The sequence below is a fragment of the Cyprinus carpio genome, chromosome B22 (assembly GCF_018340385.1).
Source record: "Cyprinus carpio isolate SPL01 chromosome B22, ASM1834038v1, whole genome shotgun sequence".
In the NCBI taxonomy this organism is placed as follows: domain Eukaryota; kingdom Metazoa; phylum Chordata; class Actinopteri; order Cypriniformes; family Cyprinidae; genus Cyprinus; species Cyprinus carpio.
Window position 1 is genome coordinate 26,659,533 of NC_056618.1, and position 21,916 is coordinate 26,681,448.

General features: G+C 38.0%; 1 protein-coding gene and 3 long non-coding RNA genes across 10 annotated transcripts in view; 2 read left to right on the top strand and 2 right to left on the bottom strand.

Annotated features, from left to right (window-relative positions):
* The window catches only part of cfhl4 (complement factor H like 4), a 113,860-nt gene that overhangs the window by 61,161 nt on the left and 30,783 nt on the right, over positions 1–21,916 (bottom strand). The window lies entirely within an intron of this gene.
* On the bottom strand, positions 1,071–20,456 carry LOC122141423. 2 transcript variants are annotated; one of them, XR_006157800.1, is made up of 4 exons: positions 20,297–20,456; positions 2,305–2,400; positions 2,129–2,211; positions 1,071–1,266 (listed from the first exon to the last, which is right to left on the bottom strand). It is a non-coding gene; the product is annotated as an uncharacterized LOC122141423 (long non-coding RNA). The 2 variants fall into 2 exon arrangements; XR_006157801.1 differs by lacking the exon at positions 2,129–2,211 and having other exon boundaries at positions 20,297–20,455.
* Positions 6,884–7,962, top strand: LOC109076670. The gene is made up of 2 exons (XR_006157797.1): positions 6,884–7,055; positions 7,135–7,962. It is a non-coding gene; the product is annotated as an uncharacterized LOC109076670 (long non-coding RNA).
* On the top strand, positions 12,095–19,388 carry LOC122141422. 2 transcript variants are annotated; one of them, XR_006157799.1, is made up of 4 exons: positions 12,095–14,029; positions 15,008–15,130; positions 15,231–15,331; positions 18,403–19,388. It is a non-coding gene; the product is annotated as an uncharacterized LOC122141422 (long non-coding RNA). The 2 variants fall into 2 exon arrangements; XR_006157798.1 differs by having other exon boundaries at positions 12,095–15,130.

Sequence of the window (21,916 nt, forward strand, 5' to 3'; positions counted from 1 at the left end):
GCTGCGCCATACATGCCCCTGTCTGGTTTAATGTGTTGTGCTATATAAAGAATATCTATGGATCTGATAGACAGATTATGGTAAATTTGGGATTTTTTTTGATAAGCTACATATCCTGATAAATTTTTATGTGTTATAGCTTTATGAGAGAGATATTTATATCTAAATGACGGATTATGGAGTTTGGGTTCTTTTTAATCGGGAGAATTTTCTACAAATAATGAGTGCCATTTTCTATGATATATGCATGTTTCATGAAGTTACGAGCAAAATAACCACATGCAGTTTTATGTGTGTTATAAATTCATGAGGAATATCTTTAGATAATGACGGATTATAGTGATTTTGGGCTCTTTTTAATCAGAAGTTGTAAATAATGGTGTCTATTTTTGTTTTATGTTTTATAAAGTTACGAGCAAAATGGTGATATCAGTATATTATTTTCATATGGGTCTGGGGGTGACTTGTTGTACAAAAATTCGCTCAAGTTTATTCAAAGCCCCAAACAATTATGCTTGTTTTATTCTACTTGATGAGACCTTTCAAATGGCATATGACACATGATTTCTGAGCTGTATGATGTTTTTGACATATTAGAGTACATGGCACAAAAAAGATATTTTGTAAATTATGATTTTTTTTTTCATTTATCAAAAAATAACTTGGTACTACTTTGGCTACATGCATTGTGAAGCTCAAACTCTAAGCTTTCAAATGATATAATTTTTTGTTGATCAAAGCAGTGGTTTGAAAAATATGATTAGTAATATTTTCGCGGGGGGCGTTCTTTGTTCTTTGTACTTATAGTACTAGATTAGTTTTAATCGTTTAAGCACCACAGCGTCTTGTCTTCATTGGCAACACGCACGATTTGTCAATTGCAAGTGACGTCGCAGGTAGCGGAGAGTACACATGCTGATTGTAAGTGACTTCGTAATTTAGTTTCTTTTTTCTTGTCTTCACCACCTGGCTACTGTTGTAAAATGTTGAGAGATTCAACCCAAAAGTGTTTGAGAGTGCTGTTTGAGAGTGCAAAAAAAAATGAAATGAAACTATAATTTTTGCTTTATTGTTTTTAGCTTTATATACATATAATTTTATTGATTTATTTTTACAGGCTCTTCAAGGAAGGTGATTTTCAAGGGATTGACTGGAATTCCTGTTTTTCAACATTTCCACAACTTCAGACGGGTTATCTCGTGACAGACTTCAGATGTCTTTGTGGTGTTTATCTGTGCTGCTGCATGACAAATCACATCCTCCTCACTGTAAAAATAAATAAATAAAATTATATACATGTACAGTATAAAAAAACAATAAAGCAAAATTTTCAGCATCATTACTCCAGTCTTAGGTGTCACAATATAACAATATGCTTATTTTTTTGATCAACAAACATTATTGATGTTGAAAACAATTTTGTAAAAAAAAAATTTCAGGATTCTTTGATGACTAGAAAGTTAAAATGAACATCATTTATCTGAAATAGAAAGAATTTGTAATAATATACAGTACTGTTCAAATGTTTGCGGTAGGTAAGACTTTTTTGTTGGGGGGGAGAAATTAAATAATACATTTATTCAGCAAGGATGCATTAAATTGATCAAAAGTGACAGAAAAGACATTTATACTGTTATAAACAGTTTTTTCTTCAGATAAATTTCTATCCATCAAAGAAAAAAAAAATAATTCAACATTGACAATAATAAATATTTTTTGAGCAACAAATCAGCATATTAGAATGCTTTCTGAGTGATCATGTGACACTGAAGACTGGAGAAATGATGCTGAAAATTCAGCTTTGATCACAGGAATAAATTACATTTTTAAAATGTATTCAAATAGAAAACAGTTATGGTAATAATATTTCACAATAATACTGTTTTACTATATATTTGATCAAATTAATGCAGCTTTGATAAAAAGAAACTTTAAAAAAATGTAATGTTTCCAAACAACTGTGTGTGTATATATGTATATATACATTTCATACGATTTTTTTTATGACCTTTGCAATGTACTGTTTTGAACTAATATAATGAACATAGTCAGGTAGGTTACCGTGAGGTATGATCCAATTCAGAGCACCTTTAAATTGTTTTTAAGCTTCAATGTGAGTCACTGTTACCATTATCTGTCTCCACAAAAGCTGTCATGGCAGGTCTAGTTCTGACAATGGAAATGTTCCTGTGCATATTGGGCATCAAGTGCCTACACATTAAAGATAAAAATGGTATGCGGGACAAATTTTGTAAAATAGGGATTGATAATTGACAATGTTCAGTTTAGCTTTTGCTTGTGTACCTCCTAAAGGGTGACTGTGACATTGGATGATGTTGCATCAGGTCTAAGGTTTTGCCTTGAAGATGTTGCCTCCTCCATCAACACCAAATCTTCTTCCTGCAAACAGAAAAGAAAAATGTGATGTTGTACTGATAGAATTCTAGGCTGTTTGGAGTACACTGTAAAAAATTATTTAGCAGTTTAGTTGATTCAATTAATGTTTTTTTTTTTTTTTTTTTGTTGACACAACTTGCAGTTACTGGATTTGTTCATTCAACTTAAAATGTTAAGTTTTCTCTGTCTCAACTCGTTTGTAAGTTGAATGAACTAGATTATTTGTCCTCTCTTCTTTAATCCTGCGTTACAGGCAGGTTTTTGAGCCCATAAGTCACGACATCAAACAACTAACCACTACAAACCACCACTCACAAATTTGTAGTGTTCAAGGCAAGTCACGCCAAACTGCCTGAGCGCAAGGAATTGTAGCTAGATTATTAATTTTATTGCAACGTTATATTTTCCTAAAGTCTATTTCTACCGTATACCACTTGCATAATCACTGCATCCGTAGGCAATATTATCCATAGGTTAATATTGTTGTTTCGCAGGCTATGTGACGTCAGAGCTCGGAACTGGGAGTACATCGATCTAGTACTAGTTCATGGGTGGGAAGTCACGTGTTTGACTGCGGTTCCAGTGCACTTTCACGGGTAGAAGGTTGGAAAAACACGGGTTACAGGTTGCCTGGAATGCGGCATCAATTCAATAGCAATATCACGTTCTCAACATCAATTATCCCTATATCCCTTCACTCAAACAAATGCATTTTCACACAGAAAACATACTAACAGCAAACACTTTCACCCTTGCAAATTTACCATACGTACGTGCAAACATACTACAATTCTAGCGTAGTTGCCGAGTTACCATACGTACGATCAGAACTAGCGTGCGCAAGAAGCACATGTGACATAAGTATTACTAGGCACCTCTCTTCAAGTCTAGCCAACGTGCGCATCGGCTAGTTTTTCAATACTTTTTTCTTCGTAATAATAATAATAAAAACATTTTAAACCAAACCTAATAACCTTAAAGTTGCAGGGTTAAAAAAAAAAAAAAAAAAACGCACTGCAGTTGTCTCCACTCCCTCAGGAGCTTTTCCCTATTTTCTCCACTGCTGCTGCAATGTCCGCTCCCTTAGGAGCTTTTCCCTATTTTCTCCACTGCCGCTGCAGTGTCTGCTCCCTCAGGAGCTTTTCCCTATTTTCTCCACTGCCGCTGCAGTGTCTGCTCCCGCAGGAGCCTCTATCTATATTTCTCCACTGCCGCTGCAGTGTCCGCTCCCGCAGGAGCTTTTCCCTATTTTCTCCACTGTCGCTGCAGTGTCTGCTCCCACAGGAGCCTCTTTCTATATCGCTCCACTGCCGCTGCAGTTCTCGCTCCCGCAGGAGCCTCTATCTATATTTCTCCACTGCCGCTGCAGTGTCTGCTCCTGCAGGAGCCTCTATCTATATTTCTCCACTGCTGCAGCGAACGCTTTCACAGAAGCCAAGGAAAGGAGTAAGAAAGAAGAAGAAAGAAAAAAAAAAAAAATACCTGGCCCTTATCAAACAATAGCCTTTAAAATTACCTGAAATGCATATATAATAGCAATGAGACCTTGGTGATCGGTTTAAATGACTGTGGCAGGTAGAGATCGGTAAGTTCATCATTAGGCATTAGTTTATTCATTGGTTGGGGCCGATAGAGGGGGTTGGATTATGTGTATATAAATAACATGCGTGTGTGACTTAGATGAGCGTCTATCGCAAGCCGTTTTAGCATTTAAAACTTGGTTTGACTATCCATAAATATAATTTCGGATAGTCACAATTCTAATTCGGATAGTCATAATTATAATTCGACTAGTCACAGTGACAATTAGAGATATCTGCAATTATAATTGCACTAGTAAAAAATCGGATTAAAGATATCTCTAAATACATTATGACTAGTCAAAACTCCATTTAAGATATCTGTAATTACTTTATAGATATCTTCAATAGACGCGTCATACATCCACAAATGTAATTAGAGATATCTCTAATTCAGTTTCGACTAGTCACAATTATAGTTTAAGATATCTGAATCGCAATTGCTCCTAGTCGAAATGCTGTTGTGTGACGTCAGAATAAATTTACTCAGCTCCTCCCCGCCTACTCCTCTAACTGCTAACAACATAATAAAAATCTGCTTTTGTTGTCACGGAGAGAAAAGATACCGGATGAAGTGCTTCGTGGATGATTAAATAAATCTGGATGCAGCCTTGTGTGGTAAAAGGTCTCCAGCGTGCATGTAGCGCTGTGTTTTAACTGAATCATGTTGCAAAACAGACCAAATGCAGTACAATGTTCAATAAAGGCAGAAAATCACAAACTGCTCGTCTGAATTTATTTATTATATATTTAGACAATGAAAAACAATGTTTATTTATTTATTTATTTATTTATTTAAAGAAAGATAGGCCTACCTTTAAAAAAATGAAGGTAGGCCTAATTTGCAGATTTTATCTTACCATTCAGATATATATATAACTGAGATAAAAAGTAGCTATTTCTTTATTTCTTTATTAATTAATTTATTAATTAATTTCTTTATGTAGTGGCGGAAACGAGCTTCCATAAATAGCCCACAAGGTGGGAGTATTGTATTGTATTTTAGCAAGAGGTCCATGATGATGATATTCTGCTGTGTGTTCAGTGATGAGCGCCAATGTATTCTTTTATGCAGCGGCTATTTGCACTAGGTGTAAATAGCATATTTTCTTAGCGATAGATGCTATTTACACTAAGTGAAAATAGCAATGGATTCTAGAAAATAGCAGTATTTTTTTTAACGATGTGCCATTTACACTAAGTGCAAATAATTATAGATTATATTTACACTATGTTAAAATAGCAAGATTTTCTGCTATTTATACTACTTATTTCAAATAATGGCAATTATCTGCACCTCAGTATTGTAGTACATTATAAAACAGTACACAATAATAACTTGGTGAGTGTAAATTATCATTTTAATTCAATTTTTTAAATAGATGCAACCTTACTGGGACAATAAAGCCCTCCCTACACCTACCCCTAACCCTACCAAATATTTATTTTCAACCTTTTAATTATTTCCTTAATTTTTATTGAAAATAAATGCCTTTCCGATACGATATGAGATTTGAAAAAGGACAAAAATATTTGGCAAAAGGCGGACGCGAACTCGGGTCGATTGCGTCAAAAAGCACACACTTTAACTACTAATCCATTTCAACTGATACTGAGTCTGCGTTATGAGTATTGACCATTCAAATCACATGTTGGTGGGCGATAGTGTAACTAGCCTCTGACAACAAGGCAGGATTGCACTTAGTGTAAATACACACTGATTCTTTTAACATTATATTAAATGTTGCAACGGCTGACATGTGTTGGTTTGTAAATAAAGACTAACAAAATTTAATCCACAGCACACACGTCTCAACATTACGATATAAAACAGGTTCAAAAGCCTATTTAAGTCCTCTCTGTATAGCCTACCACTTTTACACATGCTTCAGCTACATTTTTATTTCCATACTTTTGAATTACTTTACTGTATAAAACAGTTTAAAATCACCCAAAGACGCAGGACTTTTATTATACAACTCTTAGACAAAACTGCGGATGACAACAGTTTCCAAGCCTGGATTGGTTAAATAAAACGTATAAGGTGGAGCTCAACAAAGGTGTATTTGCATGCACATTGTAGATATCTATAAACGTATTTTGACTAGTCAAATTGTTAATTCCAGATATCTACATTGCAATTACGCCTAGTCACAAAGCTAAATGCAGATATCTCTAAATATAGTTCTTCCTAGTCAAAAATCTGATTTGGATATCCATAATTAAATTGCAGATATCTTTAAATGGGTTTTGAATAGTCATAATTCCAATTCAAGATATCTTTAAAAATGATTTGCCTAGTCAAAATTCCAGTTCAAGATATCTACAACTGTAATTTGACTAGTCATAAATGAATTGCAGATATCTACAAATGTATTTTGGATTTCTTTACAATTTTTGAATTAAAGATATCTTAAATTGTTTTTGACTAGTCAAACCATATTTAAAGATATCTTGAATTGGGATTACGACTCGTCAAAACTCATTTGAAGATATCTCTAATTGAATTATCACTAGTCAAATTGTAGTTTGAGATATCTTTAATTAGAGTTTTGACTAGGCAAATCATGTTTAAAGATATCTTGAATTGGAATTACGACTAGTCAAAACTAATTTGAAGATATCTGCAAAAAATTTTTCAATGGAAGCCAATGGAAGATTATGACTAGTCGTAATAGCATTGTAGATATCTGGAATGTGTATTGTGACTAGTCAAAATGACATTGTAGATATCTTCAATGCATATTACGGCTAGTCATAATCACATTGTAGATATCTTAATTCCAATTACGACGAGTCATAATTGCAATATAGATATCTGGAATTACAATTGTGACTATCCGAAATTATATTTATGGATAGTCAAAAACAAGTTTTAAATGTTAAAACGGCTTGCGATAAGCGTCACTTCCTGGGATCCCGTTTCGCTTCTGGTTCATGGACTGAGGGCTGCTGTGATTTTGGTTTTGCAGGACGATTGCGGCAACTGTAGTTATCTCCGTGGCTGCAGATATTGTGGCTTTGACTTATTGTTGGCGGCGGCGTGTGTCTCGCATCTGCATATGCGACCACATTCAGGTAACGTTATGCGTTTTAATGGCTGTAATGGTGTGTGGATTTGCTTGCGTTTCGTTAGTAATTCATGCTTTTATTATAGTCAATATAATGCTGTGTATGGGCGGATGACGACTGTATATGCAGAGTTATTTTCCTTGCGTATCCTGAGCTCCACCGGCTGAGTGATTAAACCGAAACTATACTTCGCATTGCATCTATGGAGTATTATCTTCACTTCTACTGACTCCCGGGTCCCTGTGCCTGTTATCTGGTAGGTCTAATTCATGTGGGTTTTATTACATAAATGTTTTATGGTGACTGGTTAACATGACTAGTTTTCCCCTGTGTTGTAGAGTGATAGGGGCACGTAGTGACGTCACCGCTGTCTTGTTCCTGGTTGAACATTCATGAATTTCGTGTTAATACGGTTGTGAATCCGTTGAGTGTGGGAGTGCTTTTGTTTGCATTTATATGGTCCAGTTGTGTTTTGAATTAATTTGGTTAATTCTGTTATTGTGTGTTTGGCAGGCATTAAGTGTCAGCTGTGTTGCCTGCCTAAATCTTGTGTTAATTATTTTTGTTGTGTTTGAGTGTGTGTGTGTGTGTGTGTGTGTGTGCTATTTTGTTTTACAGGAGCTGCAGACCTTTTATGGAGAGCAGGGCTGAAGTCTTCCTTTAGGTGGTGATGGTGTTTCCTCACAGAGTGCTGTGATTTGCCGTGTGCACTGGGGCTTTTGGATTGGTGTGAGTGTGCAGTGTACTTAGAGTAAAGGCCTGTACGGCCGGTCATGTAGCCCAGGCTGCAGCTCCTCATTGTTGTCTTTCCTGGACCTTTTGTGTAATTGTGGTCCCAGTCTCTTTTCAGTGAATGTGTTTTAAATTTCTGTTATTGAATTTAAAATAAATTGTTCTATTTTTATACCAGTACCTCTGTCTCCATTGTCTATTTTGCCACAGAGTGGGGGACCTGTGTATAGTATCTTTAATAAATTCCTTGGGTGAGATTCCCAGGGTGGCGTAGTCAGGCATTGTTAACCCTTTGGGTCCTTAATTCGATTTTAAGTTCACTTAAGTCATACCTTCCCTCTGCCATCTGGCCACATGAGGTATGAAAAGCAATTAACAATACTGTTCTATTGAACAAACTTAACGTATTTTAAACAATATAATGTACATGCATTGTCAAAAGCCTTCAAAGGGCACCAACTTGATGATTGTTTCTCCATGTCACTGTGCAATTTAATCCTCGTTTGGCTAAACATTTAATTCAAATGTACACTTAATCTTGAATTTTTAAACAATTCTTTACAACAGAGGTGCTACGGCAATCATAAATCCTTGAATGTGGACATCAAAAGTTGCCATTTTTCATGCGAGCCCTCCTGATGTGTTAAAAAAATAAAAATAAAACATAAATAAATAAAAATAAAAAATAATAATAATTTTTGACTTACTGTAGCAGGCAGATCACTCACTGTTCATGATGCGCGAACTATTGGAGGAAAATCCCAAATACTAATTTGGGGGTTTATATGAACGTGTTTCTGAGAGGAGCTGACTGTCTAATAAAAAGTTTACGTGGTATAATTTCACAAAGCTTGTGAGAACATTCTGGTTTTGCTTCAAATTGGGTTATTAAATCAGATTATGTGTATGATTATTGTTATATAACTAAATGATATGAAATGATATGTACATTAATTATATTACTAAAATTAACCAGAGGCGGACAGAGTACACAGCTTTATTACTTGAGTAAAAGTACAGATACCCCTTGCTAAATTTTACTCAAGTACAAGTAAAAGTACTACAGTCAGATGTCTACTTAAGTAAACTTGTTTTTAAAAGTACTTGAGTATCAAGAGTACAAGAGTACATTTTCTAAATATTGCATTACTACTGCCACAGTGCTTACATTTATGTACAGAAACGTCCTACATGGAGTTATGAAAAATGTTAATGTTAATACCTTGGAGAATCTAAAAGGAATTGAAAGTAAAATCAAGTCATTTTCATCTTTTTACCATGTTGCTTTATTTAACATTTCTCACTTGCGCACAATGGCAACGCTCTGACAAACTTTTTTGCACCCACATTTGAACCTGACTGTGTTAAACACACCGCATACTCAAGAACATCAAAGAAAATGCTCAGCTTACATTAATGTGTAATATCAGAAAAGAAAATTCAGCTAAGAATTGTGTGTACATGTGAGTTTCTCTGTTTTTTCATCAATCAAATCAATAAACCTAAACCAGCAAAGAAGGCAATATAGCAATGTTCTGACACACCTCTGAACCTGACTGTGTTATACACGCAGCATAGAAGAGAAAATAATAATGATTAAAGAAAATCAGCTAATCAGCTGTGTTTCAGCGTACAAAGAAGGAAAAATAAAATTCAGCTAATTTGAGCACCTTTCTCTCACATTGACATACAGGCAAAGGCAGGAGAAAATACTTTCAGCTGAATAACACCATTCTCACACACACAATCTATGTGTGACAACTCTGTGTGTGTGTGTGTACTGTACTTCAATTCAATCAGATGTCATGAAGTCTTTGGCAGATAGCTGAATGTGATTGCTGATAGGCTGTGTCCCAATCAGTGGCGCCTGCACAATCCAATCACGTTTGAGAGGGAAACAACAAATTTACGAGTTTTTTCTTTTTTTTTCGTCGCACAATTTTTTTTATCGGATAGGCGTTTCGTCCACACAGAATCCGGCTTTTTGGAAGAGTGAAACTATGTTTTTTGAAACGGGGTCCCAGATGGGATAAATTTGAAAATTCCGCCTTTGCGTTTCCGTCTGGACGGCGAATCCGTATATTTTCTGAAATGAAGTCATCAGCCCACGTCTCGCCCTAATCAGACACCGCTATGTCACGTAATAGCAACAAAAACAAGAACAAACACTGAACGATTGTCTTTTTATTAACTAACATTAACACAGATTAATAAATGTATTGTTCCACGTTCGTTTGTGTACCACTCGCAAGGTTTACGAGCATAGTCCAAGTCTTCTTCTCCGTTTTTACTGTATCTCTGCAGCAGAATTACAGCACCACATGCTGGTCTGACATGTATACTACATGGTTTTGCGGTTTCGTGTGGACGCGGATATTTCTTGAGACGAAGAAAAAAAAAGATCGGATTGGGGTAAGCTCCGTGTGGACGGGGCCGAAGAAGTAACGGGTACTTACGGTTATGGATAGAAATGTAGCGGAGTAAAGAGTACAATATTTGCCTCTCAAATGTACTTCAGTAAAGTCATGAGTACTCCCCAAAAATGATACTCGAGTAAAGTACAGATCCCTCAAAATTGTACTTAAGTACTGTACTCAAGTAAATGTACTCCATTACTGTCCGGCTCTGAAATTAACTGTAATTACATATTTAGATTAAATAAAGATGTCAGTCTTCATTTATTTATTTTTCCTTCTCCTTTTTAGGAAACAAATCAAAGAAACAAATCAAATGACTTACCCAGTCATTTATATATATTGAAAAAAACAAAAAACAATACTGTAAAACAGTGATATTTTTGGCTTAAGGCTATCATACCGGTCCATACCCATTGACGATCAGCCCTTTCGATGCCCCGCCTTCTCAGTTTTGCATTAGCCACTGGAGTAGCTACTTGGAAAATTCTGGGGTAAGAAACTCCTAATCAATCCGTCAGCTCCGTATAACTTGCCGTTTGAAACATAATCACCTCGATTACTCTTGATGATTTCTGAAATTCTGGGAGAAAAAAACAACAAAAACCCTTATATATTTCATGGTTCTTAGCACTTGGCTGGCAAAAGTCGACATCACCTCAGATTTCAGAGTTATGCCTATGCATCCAGATTCATAGCACTTATTTTGGGTACACTGGCACAGGAAATTCTATTTATTTAATTTTTTTGTATGCTTAACTTTCGAATGCAAAGACCGCACCAAGATTTTCTGACACGTTATCGGAAGCAGCTCATCGGATTTTTAAACAGTTACACAAAGTAAATCTCATAGCGTCTACCCATTTAGACAACCCAAATTGTTCTTAGTATTGAACTCCCTGGCAGGTGCTGCAAGAGCTTTCCCGGTCGAGTGAATGTTTTTCTTTCAACTATCGGTGTTGCTTAGCCGTTTGCGCAGTGAGTATTGAACTCTCGTCGAATGCTGCAAGAGCCCTCCCGGTCAAGCGATCTTGGCCTTTCCATCCGACTACCGGCGAACCTGACCAGACCGTGTCGTGAGTATTTAGCTCCCACTAGATGCCGTCAAGAGCCTCCCGGCTACACTCCCTTACTTTAAAAAAAAATAAAAAAACCTTCACTGTCTGGCCAAATACTGGCCAGTCAACTTTACGTTTCCGTCTTATGTTCGGAGAGGTATTGAGCTATTGAGTATTGAGCTCCCATCGGACGTCGGCGAGAGCCTCCTGGCAACACAACTTCACCTTTCCGTCTTGTATCCGGAGAGGCTTATCCGTTCGATGCCTTGAGTATTGAGCTCCCATCGGATGTTGGCGAGAGCCTCCCGGCTAGACAACCATACCTTTTACTTTCTACGGTCGGCGAGGCTTACCCGTTCGGTGCCTTGAGTATTGAGCTCCCATCGGACGTTGGCGAGAGTCTCCCAGCCACATAAACTTTACTTTCTCCATGCTAGGGTCGGAGAGGCTTACCCATTCGATGCATTGAGTATTGAGCTCCCATCGGACATCGGCGAGAGTCTCACGGCCACCTAACTTTTCGTTCCTGTTTGACGGGTGGCGATGCTCAGCCGTACAACGTAAATAGTCTCGACCTCCTGCCAAACGCTGTCCAAATCTCCCCCCCCCCGCCTGGTGAGGCTTACCCGTTCGATGCCCTGAGTCCTGACCTCCCATCGGATGCCGCGAGAGCCCGCGCAGTCGGGTTTGCCTTTTCCCACTCCCCGGCCGGCGAGGCTTACCCGTCTGATGCCGTTGAGTATTGTGCTCATGTCGGATGTCGTCGAGAGTGCTCCCAGTTGGGTTTTTTTACTTGCTGCCCACAAACAGGTCTTATCCATCTGATGCCGTGAGTATTAATCTCCCGCTGGATGTCGCTAGAGTCCTCTTTGCCGGCGGCCCAAAGCCTGTTTATCTGCTCAACTGAGAGGACCTACACGTCCGTCGTCCTGAGTCTCGATCTCCAGTTGGAGGCTTCATGGGTCCTCTCGGTCAGTTATCTGACCTGGTTGCCCACTGATTAGCAGGGGCTCATCAGCCAGTAGGGCCCATACGCCAACACTGTGACCTATTCCAGTCGAGGCAACTCGGGCCCTCCTGGTCGGGCTATTCAATCATGCTGCTCCACCTGCATCGGCCGGTAGGGCTCATCCGTTCCAATGCAGTGAGGTGCTCCGGTTGAGCAACGGCTCGAGCCCTCCCGTCCGGGCGCCCCAAATCACGTAGTCCGATACCAGCAGCCAGTAGGGCCTACCTTTCCAAATGTATAAGTCACTCCCGTCGGAATACGTAGGCTCTTCCGGCCTGCCAACCAGCTGACTTTCCAAATATCAGCCCCCGCCAGATCTCAATGCTATTGTGGGGGGGTCCCTAGTCTGGCGGCTGTCCTTTTGCTATTGCCTTTTTGGGGGGTACTCTAGGTTCGGGCCATTCCCGAGCTCGGAGCCCTTCCCCGGACAGCACGCCAAATATGAATTATATACTTCAGCTAATTATATGTAAGTGTGAACTCGTGAAACTACAAACCTGGTTAACAGACTCTGTGCCTGGGTCAGTAAGAATTATTTTTGGTTCCCCAAACCTGTGAAATAAATTAATGCAGTACACAACTGCTTCATATTTAGTCAGAATAGCTATTTTGTGTAATAGTCAATAAATGTACTTTTTTACATTGTCGGTCCTGGTGACTTTCCCCACTAAATTCATCCCCAGCTGTTCCAGAGGCTTGTCCACCTTAAAATTAAAATAGCAACATTAATACATTTCAATTTTGTAAACTCATGACTTCCCTATCTTAAAACCCATGCACATCTGTGGACAAGTTTACATACACATATCGGGATGTACTTGGGCTATTGCTTGATGGACAGTCTGCTAAACTGGCACTGGGCACACTGCAAAACCCCAATGTTCAGAAATAAGCACATGAGAAATGCATTCCATAACATCAGTTTATATGTCTCACAGCAAGGTTGAAAAGGAAAAGTTATCACTTAAAGTACTTTGCTTACCATCAACTTGGAAACTGGAGGAACATTTTTTTTATGAAAAATGGATAAACACCTTGAGTTTTGTAATTTAGAATTTTCTCATATAGGTTTGGATCCATTGCTTTCATATGCCAACAAGTCATTCAAGTTACAACATTTTGTGGTCATCTCACTAATTTATAACTGAGCTATTTTGAATGATTGATTGACTGATTTATCTGGTGCACTCTGAGATTGTATGCCAATTACAATTACAACATTATGTTCCACACTTGCATCTTGTATGCAAGGCTTTCTTGTGAAAAAAATAAAAATAAATAACGTTTGAATAAGTGTTCAGATTAAATATATTCCACTGTATCAGTAAGAAGGTAAACAGATTAATCAAACAGAATATTAGTTAAAATGTACTGTTGCTCTATATGGAAACAGTAATAGACTATGCCCTGAGTTTGGACGTCACCACGGACAGATTACACTAATTTGCAATGGAAAAATTAAACTGCAAAAACTCGGACATAAGACAAAACAAAGGAACAATTGGAAGATGAATAAAAAAATCATAGAACATTAATTGGAGTGTGATAATCATTTTACTATGCTGCAGTGTAGCAAGACATTTGTCCCTTTTTGCCTTCCTTACATCCAGTTGTGTTTGGTGTATTTGCATGCTGCATTGTTGCCAAATCCTCATATTTCCCCCCCCCCCCAGGAATTCCAGAGGGGAACAGAATCAACTGCTACAACAGTCGTCAGCCATCCAGGTCAGCTTCTTCACAAAGAATTTTTCTCAGAATACAACTTTGGTAAGTAAAATATTTGTATTTATTGGCTTAACATGTAAAATTGCATTTTTTGTCTAAGAAGAGCAAGTATGGTTTAAAGAGTCATATTTTCTAGTTGTATGAATGCAAATATTCATTTCGCGGCACTCTAAAGCCTCAAAATACAGGCGGTTCCACAGTATTTTCCATATAAATATTAAAACAAATGTTCTCCCATGCTGTACTGAGCTGAACTTACGTGGAGAACGATAAAAAACACAGTGTGGTATGTATTATTTGAGGCTTGAGCCCATAGCTGCGTTAGAGACCGTTCAAACAGAGCGCGAGACGGAGCTCAACGGATCACTGAATGAATTTAGAACGGCGGGTATTTTTTTTAAAAAAGGAACTGCTTTAATCCTGACAGCGTAAAGACATCCGTCAGAATATACACAGATGAAAAATTCGGGAAAAAACAAGATGACTACTCGAACTGTCTCTTTTCTGCATGTTATAAGGGAAACGAAGAAGCACCATAGATGAGCACCTCCCTCAGAGTTCTTTTGCAGCACGTAACTTAAATTACATTTGATATTGCTGACATAAGCTTGGTTCAGATGAAGTTCTGAAGGTAACGTTTTAAACTCTTCTTTAATTTTTTTCTGAAGTCATTCAAGTGCCTCACCAGACCCAGTGTAATGCTGTGTGAATATACGGTCATAAGTAAATTGCATACGTTCAAAACTATAGGTTTTTGAATAACAGTAATAATAGCATAGCTATATCTTGTATAAATAGCCATACAATAAGCATAGACACAAATGTGTTAAAGTTCCTTTTATTCTGTTACAATTCTGTGTTGTGTAATTTAGAAGCATCGTCTGGATGGTAAAGTTGGGCTTTGGTAATTAAAAAACAAACTCTGTAAAGATTTTTTTAATATATTTATGTTTATTATTTTACAGTGTTTTAACATGTTTCTGTATTTTTCATGTTTATGATATTTTGGAATGGCTGAAGATCAGCGCAGAATTCAATAATCTTGTGGATGGACCACAGCAAGTCCTTTTGCAGTTTTATCCATCAAAATGCTATGCAGACATAATGGAAATGACATTCACATTGTAGAGCTTGGACAAAGTTGTAAGTAAATTTATTTACTTTATAAATGCACATTTATTGGAGTCTATAAGCTTTACGATTGTAAGGCACATTTTAATGCTTCCTTTTGTTTTTATTAAAGCACACAGGCTCTGCGCAGGAATTCATCAAGGACATGACTGTTGGGATTATGGTTGTGGATGTCCAAACTAAGCACCATCATTCTGCAGTGATGTGGTCCAGGTAATAGAAGAAGAAGAAATCTGTGTGATCTGGGGCTGTAACACATTGTGGGGTTGTGTACTGTGTTAGACTATCTGGGACTTGTCAAAAAAACTTATTCAGGTTTAGAACAGCTTGAGGTTTAGTAAATTTAAATTTTCTTAATTTTTTTCTTTTTTTGAGTGAACCCTTTAAGAAAATTTAGACATTTGCATTGGAAAACAGCTTCAAAATTTAGAGAACATATTCCTTAAATTTTCTATAATTGGTATTTATAAGGTCTTTATAAAGTCTTGAATTTATCTTCATAAAACCAGCAGAAACCCTGTTTATGTACATCAACATTTTTTATTATTTTGCTGAATGCTGTTGTGAATCCTGAAAAATGTTCAGGCTCATAGCAGTGCTGGCATATTGGCCATTAGCAACTTTGCTTAAAGGGTTAGTTCACCCAAAAATGAAAAGTAGGCCATGTTTTACTCACCCTCAAGGCGTCCTAGGTGTATATGACTTACTTCTTTCAGACAAATCAAATCTGAGTTCAATTAAAAATTGTCCCGGCTCTTCCAAGTTGTTTATTGGCAGTAGGCAGGTTTTTTTTTTCAACAGTCCTAAAGTAGTCAAATAAAGTGCACCTACCCATCCATAAAATGTGCCTCACATGGCTCCGGGGGGTGAATTAAGGCCTTCTGTAGCAAATCGATGCGTTTTCGTAAGAAAAATATCCATATTTAAATAGGGTTGGTTATCGAAAACTGGTTCCATTTTAGAACCGGTTCCAAATTTCCAAGAACCGGGTATTCAATAAGACGCGTGCATTTCAATTCTGCTTAACGATTCCTGCGTTCGCATTTCAATTTGATTAAAAACTATTAAGTGCAGGAACGGAAAGAATTTGTGCCTTGTTTGTGTGCAGCGCACATGAAGCGCAAGCGTGTGCACAGAGAGCAGCGGTCGGCGGTCGCACTGCGGGTTCCCGGTTTGTATCCATTCTCGGACCGTTCCGTGTATTTCCACTGTAAAAAAGGTTGTTCCGAGCGGAAACTGACTTCTTTCATATTTGTCGACCAATATATAGAAAACTACATCAGTATATCATCATAAACACAGCCTTTTTGTCACAGCCTAATAAACGCTGAGAACTTTCCCTTTCGCGCTCATAATGCCGGCGGACGAGAGAGAGCCTCGGGAGGATGATGTTATATCTTTAACACTTTCTGATACTGAGGTGATATATGAGGTAAGTGCTCTGCTGGGTTTTTACCCAGGAAAAGCAGGAGATATTTGAGGATGGTGAAGAAGCTGAGGCTGAGCCTTTTCAATTCTCCTGCCCTGCGTATGTAGAGCTGTTGGAGTTTATGGATCGCGCCTCGATGAGCTGTTGGAGTTTATGGATCGCGCCTCGATGAGCGTTATCTTTCCGACCATAGCCCTCCAGCTCAGGTGAGTCTTCCATTTCTGCCTGATCTCCATACAGAGATCGAAAGGAAATGAAAGAGGCCGTTTTCTTCTCGCATCTATCGGTTTCGGCATAAGAGTTTTGCCGACATCGAGGCGATGCGCAAAAACGGCTATGAGAGGATGCTCCTGTAGAAAGAGCTTTCATTCTGCAGGGGAGACATCCTCTCTTAATCTCCCTCCTTGCCATCTAAGCCCCTTCAAGCAATGCATCTTGCTTAAATGGCAAGGCATACGCAGCAGCAGGTCAGGCTGTGGCTTTATTACAAAATAAATGCTTCAAGCATATCCGACTGTTCTGCTAAGAGACCTGGATAAAGGCGAAGGCCTTTTTCCTGATCAGGTAGCCGAGCTGCGTCGCACCACAGGCCTCTCTCCGGGCTACCAAGCAGGCCACCTCTGCCAAGCGCAGGACTATGGCGGCCATGGTGGTGGCGGAGAGACTTCTGTGGATGAACCTGGCAGACGTCGGGAAGAAAGATAAGGCTTTCTTCTCGATGCTCAGGTTTCGCCTTCTGAACTTTTCGGTATTTCCATTGAGACGATGATCAAGAAGTTCGGGGAGACGAAGGCGCACTCAGCTGCTTTCAGATCCTTCGTTCCACGAAGGTCCAGGTCTGAGCCCGAACAACATAGGGTTCCTGGCCAGTCTCGATCTGAGGATCAAAAACGGGCACAGAAGGCTAGTGTCGCGACTCGCGCTCCTCCCCCACCTGCAGGCAGGGCTAAGAGGAATTGTGGGTCACAAGGAGGTAAGCAGAACCTAAGGGATGTGAGTTTTTATTTTGTAAACCACATTTAGTCTCATTTTTATTCATCAACGATATTGCATTATACATTTAATTATAGCCATCGTCACACGATCAGCATTTACGTTGCGTCTCGTATCGTTTTCGTCACATGATAAAGGTTCGTCGACGACGATATTTAGTCATAATTTTCGTTGACGAAAGCAACACTTCATGTGAGATACTTTTTTACCACATATTGACTCGCCATAATACACCACTTAATAACAACCATTATACAGCTTGGAAGAGCAAGGATAATTTTTAATATAACCCGATTGGATTCGTCTGAAAGAAGAAAGTCATACACACCTACGATGCCATGAGGGTGAGTAAAACATGCAGTTTTGGGGTTAACTAACCCTTTAAGAGTCATGCTTTACTCTGGAACATGCAGTGCAACAAAGGAATACCTCTTTACACCAATACATTACAAAATAAATATTAAAATCATTATAAAAATTATACTAAATATCAAACAGAAATCCAATCACGCAAAGTTTGATTTTTATCCTAGTTGGTTCCGGAGGTGTATTTTCCACTTATTTTCCCATTGGGATTTTAAAGTCTTTGTGTTCAGCAGAACACAGAATTTTTTACAGGCTTTTAACAGTTTAATACAGGAAATTATTTTGAATGTTTGTAACTGAAACAGTTGAGGAGCACCATATAGTTTTGACTTTCATGTTTGGTTACAAACATTTTTCAAAATATCTTCCACTTGAGGGTGAATGACAATTTTAATTTATTGGTAGTTGGTAACACACAACTTTAATAGTGTACATACATATGTGTGTTCAGTTGTTTTAAATTTAATAAGTAATGTAATATTTTGTGTTTTCCCAGCCATCCGGTGAAATTAAGGATGTTGTGAAAGAAATTGAAGAGGGCATTCTGATTCTGCACTTTGGATGAGTTAAATGCAGAGCACGAATTCTGAGTATGGGTCACTATACTTGGCTGTATGTCACGTCACTTTCACTTTCACTTTTCAATGTTCATGATGTGTTCATCGGCTCCACAGCAAGCTCTTTCATAAAAAGTAGGGTTTTATTTTTTAAGGAACTTTAGGTTCTTTTGAGCCTTTCACTACTTTTTAGAATGCAGATTAAAGTTGTATCATGTTATGACTTGGAATATGCATGTTCTCATTTAAACAAATGTTTCACGTCTTATTTTCCTATACAGTAATGTACACATTTCCTTCAAATTGACAAGTGCTTTTGCTTTCCTTCTTCTGTTTCTTGTTTTATGACCACTAAATAGCATTATGATGGGGGAGAGTTTGGAAACTTTCAAGATCCTTCTGATGTTAACACTTATTTATGGTTATGTTGTGGTATGAAATGTAAAATCTGATGGTTTAGATCTTTGTACTTCCATGTGCATTCCATTCATATTTTATTATACAGGAGTACAGTACACTCATTTTTTTGTAACTAAATTTGATTGCTTTTGCCTTATATATACATATAATATCTTGGCTTCTCATTTTGACCAATAACTTGCATTATGGTGGGGGGAGTGCATGTGAACTTGTGCAGGGTTTAACCTTCTGATTTTCATATTAAGGTATGAAATTAAAAATAATCCCTGTGGTTTTGATCTGAGGAATTGAAAAGCAACTATTTATGTTTCTCAATCCCATGCCAATGTTATTTATTATACATCACACTCAGGTGTCGATTCAGATCTTTAGACGTGTGTGTGTGTGTGTGTGTGTGTGTGTGTGTGTGTGTGTGTGTGTGTGTGTGTATTTGTATTTTGCATTTTTTTTTTTCAATTGTCAGTTGATGTGTTGACAGCAAATTGCTTGTTCAATTTAAATGTGAATGAAAGTATTTTCTCTATCATTAAATAAATGAAATTTAAAGAAAAGTGTTTTGTCATCTTTATTTTAAAATTTAAGCAGTGGGGTAACATTTTATTACGATTATTGATCCAAGTAAAAAAAAAAAAAATCCCAGTTGACAGAACATGATTTAGGTTGACTAAGGTTAAGGTGGACTTAGGTCAAGTCAACTTAAAGAAATTTGTTACCTGGACTAATTCCACTCTAATGGGAAGTTGTTTCAATGAGAAATATGTTGTCAAGATAAAAATAAAAATTTAGGCAGCGGGGTAACAAAGTATTTTTAGTTGACTCAGCAAATTCTTTTTTACAGTGCAAACACAAACACCCCTTAGAAGTCAGGGGCATATTGAAATGTGGAAGTTAGTTCATTAAAAGGCTACAGTGGTACTGGCTGGCAAGTCCTGAATATCAGTCCTTATTGAAATAATAAGTTTGGCAATTGTCACTGCACAGGTCTTAAAGAGAGAACAAAACAAACCTGTTATTAAAATGCACAATACACAGTCTTGTAGACTAGGGTGAAGTCAGAATGTACAGACATCAGTCCCAAATCGTTGTATTTTAGAAAACTTGATGGCAGACTACAGCTGTGGGGTGCTTTAGTGTGCATACGGTCATAATTTATGAATCATAACCCGCCAAATGAGCTAGTTATTTGATGTGCGTTACTCACCTTACTTCCCTGGAGCTATAATAATCTACAATCTCTGAAAATATTGTCCTGATGCTTTACTATTGGGGGCTCTTGCAGCTGGCTATACTGTTGGCTAATCAAATCTACAACGAGCTTAGCTAACGTTACGTATTTAGATGGGAGAGCATGAGAGGAGATAATAATTAAGTTGACTTGTCACTGAGTTTAAGATGTTAAGTTAGTTATCTTACCCATTACACGACCTGTTGCTCATCATGATGCACCCTCGCTCGCTCTTCTCTCAGACTGCGGCGCCAGTGGCAGGGATTCCGGGGAAACGGAGTGGGCGTGGTCAACCTGTGACTTTAATCGAGAGTGACCAATAGGAAAAGGCCTTTCATCCTGGTGGGTAGAGACCTATGGGATCAGAATCCCGCCAAATGTATTGCAGTCATAGATCGAAAAATAATAAGCATAAATAAAACATTTAAAAACACATGTAAAATAATAACGCACAAAACTGAAAAACAAATGCAATTTTTTTTTTTAAATAACAAACAACGCGGTCATGGATCGAAAAATAATAAGCGTGAATCAAAAATGTAAACACATTTAAAATTATATTGCACAAAACTGAAACATGAATTCAAAATTTTCCAAATCGCAAACAAAATCAGGTTTCCTTCTCATATGTTATTTTTTTTGTGTGCTTATGGTCTTTTCCCCTTTGCTCTTGTTTCCACGTTCTGCGCTTGCGTTTCTAAATGTTGCGGTTAGAGTTTTATGTAAATCAGGGCGGGCTTCAGCGTCACCATTGGGCCACAAGTTCTAGATTGACAGCTGCTCCTCTAGCCAATCAGTCCAAGGGGGAGTTGACGTCACTCCAATGCGACTCGTGGCTGCTGTGGCAGGTGTGTGAAGCTGGATAACCAGCGTCAGCAGGCAAATCCCGGACGATCTCAGGTAATTAGCCATAAATATTTTGTTAATGGGTGACAGAAACATTCCCTTTGTGTGTTATGATATTTTCTGCAAGCTCTGTGTAGTCCGAGTAGGCCGATATGTAGCCCGCTAACACATGTCTTGTTAGTTTGGTTTAGTGAGCAATACTTTATATTTTAGGCGGTAGGGCTGCACTATAAATCGCACGCTATATTTGATGCGCAGCTTGTCAGTAAAGCCGGTTCTGTAATCAGCGGTAAATCTCCCATCACCTGCGCACTTTCATGGAGCAGCATTTACTACACAGAGCCGTTATGCTGCTCCATGTGAAAGCGCGCAGGTGATGGAGAATTACCGCTGATTACAGAACCGGAATGCAAATACAGTATTTTATGTGTTATATTTGTGGTTGTAGATAGAAGGGATACAGCTACAGGAAACCAACATTACATTTTTTTTCTACCAATTAGATTGTGTTTTTATTAAAGTTAACACCTACCCCAACCCCAAACCTACCCTTACAGTAATGCAGATACATTAAAAATAATTGTTTAGCACGAGAAAAAGGACGCGATATTGATGTGCGTAAACCCTGGTAGGAAATGACAGGACACCGCCTTTACTGACAAGACGCGCATTAAATATCGCGTGCAATTTATCGTGCAGCCCTACAGTGCCTAAAATATAAAGTCTTGCTTACTAAACCAAACTAACAAGACACCTGTTAACGAGCTAGATATCGGCCTAGTCGGACTACACAGAGCTTGCAGAAAATATCATAACACACAAAGTGAATGTTTCTGTCACCCATTAACAAAATATTTATGGCTAATTACCTGAGATCGTCCGGGATTTGCCTTCTGACACGTCCGGGATTTGCCTTCTGACACTGGTTATCCATTCTCACACTAGATCTTCACACTATTAAT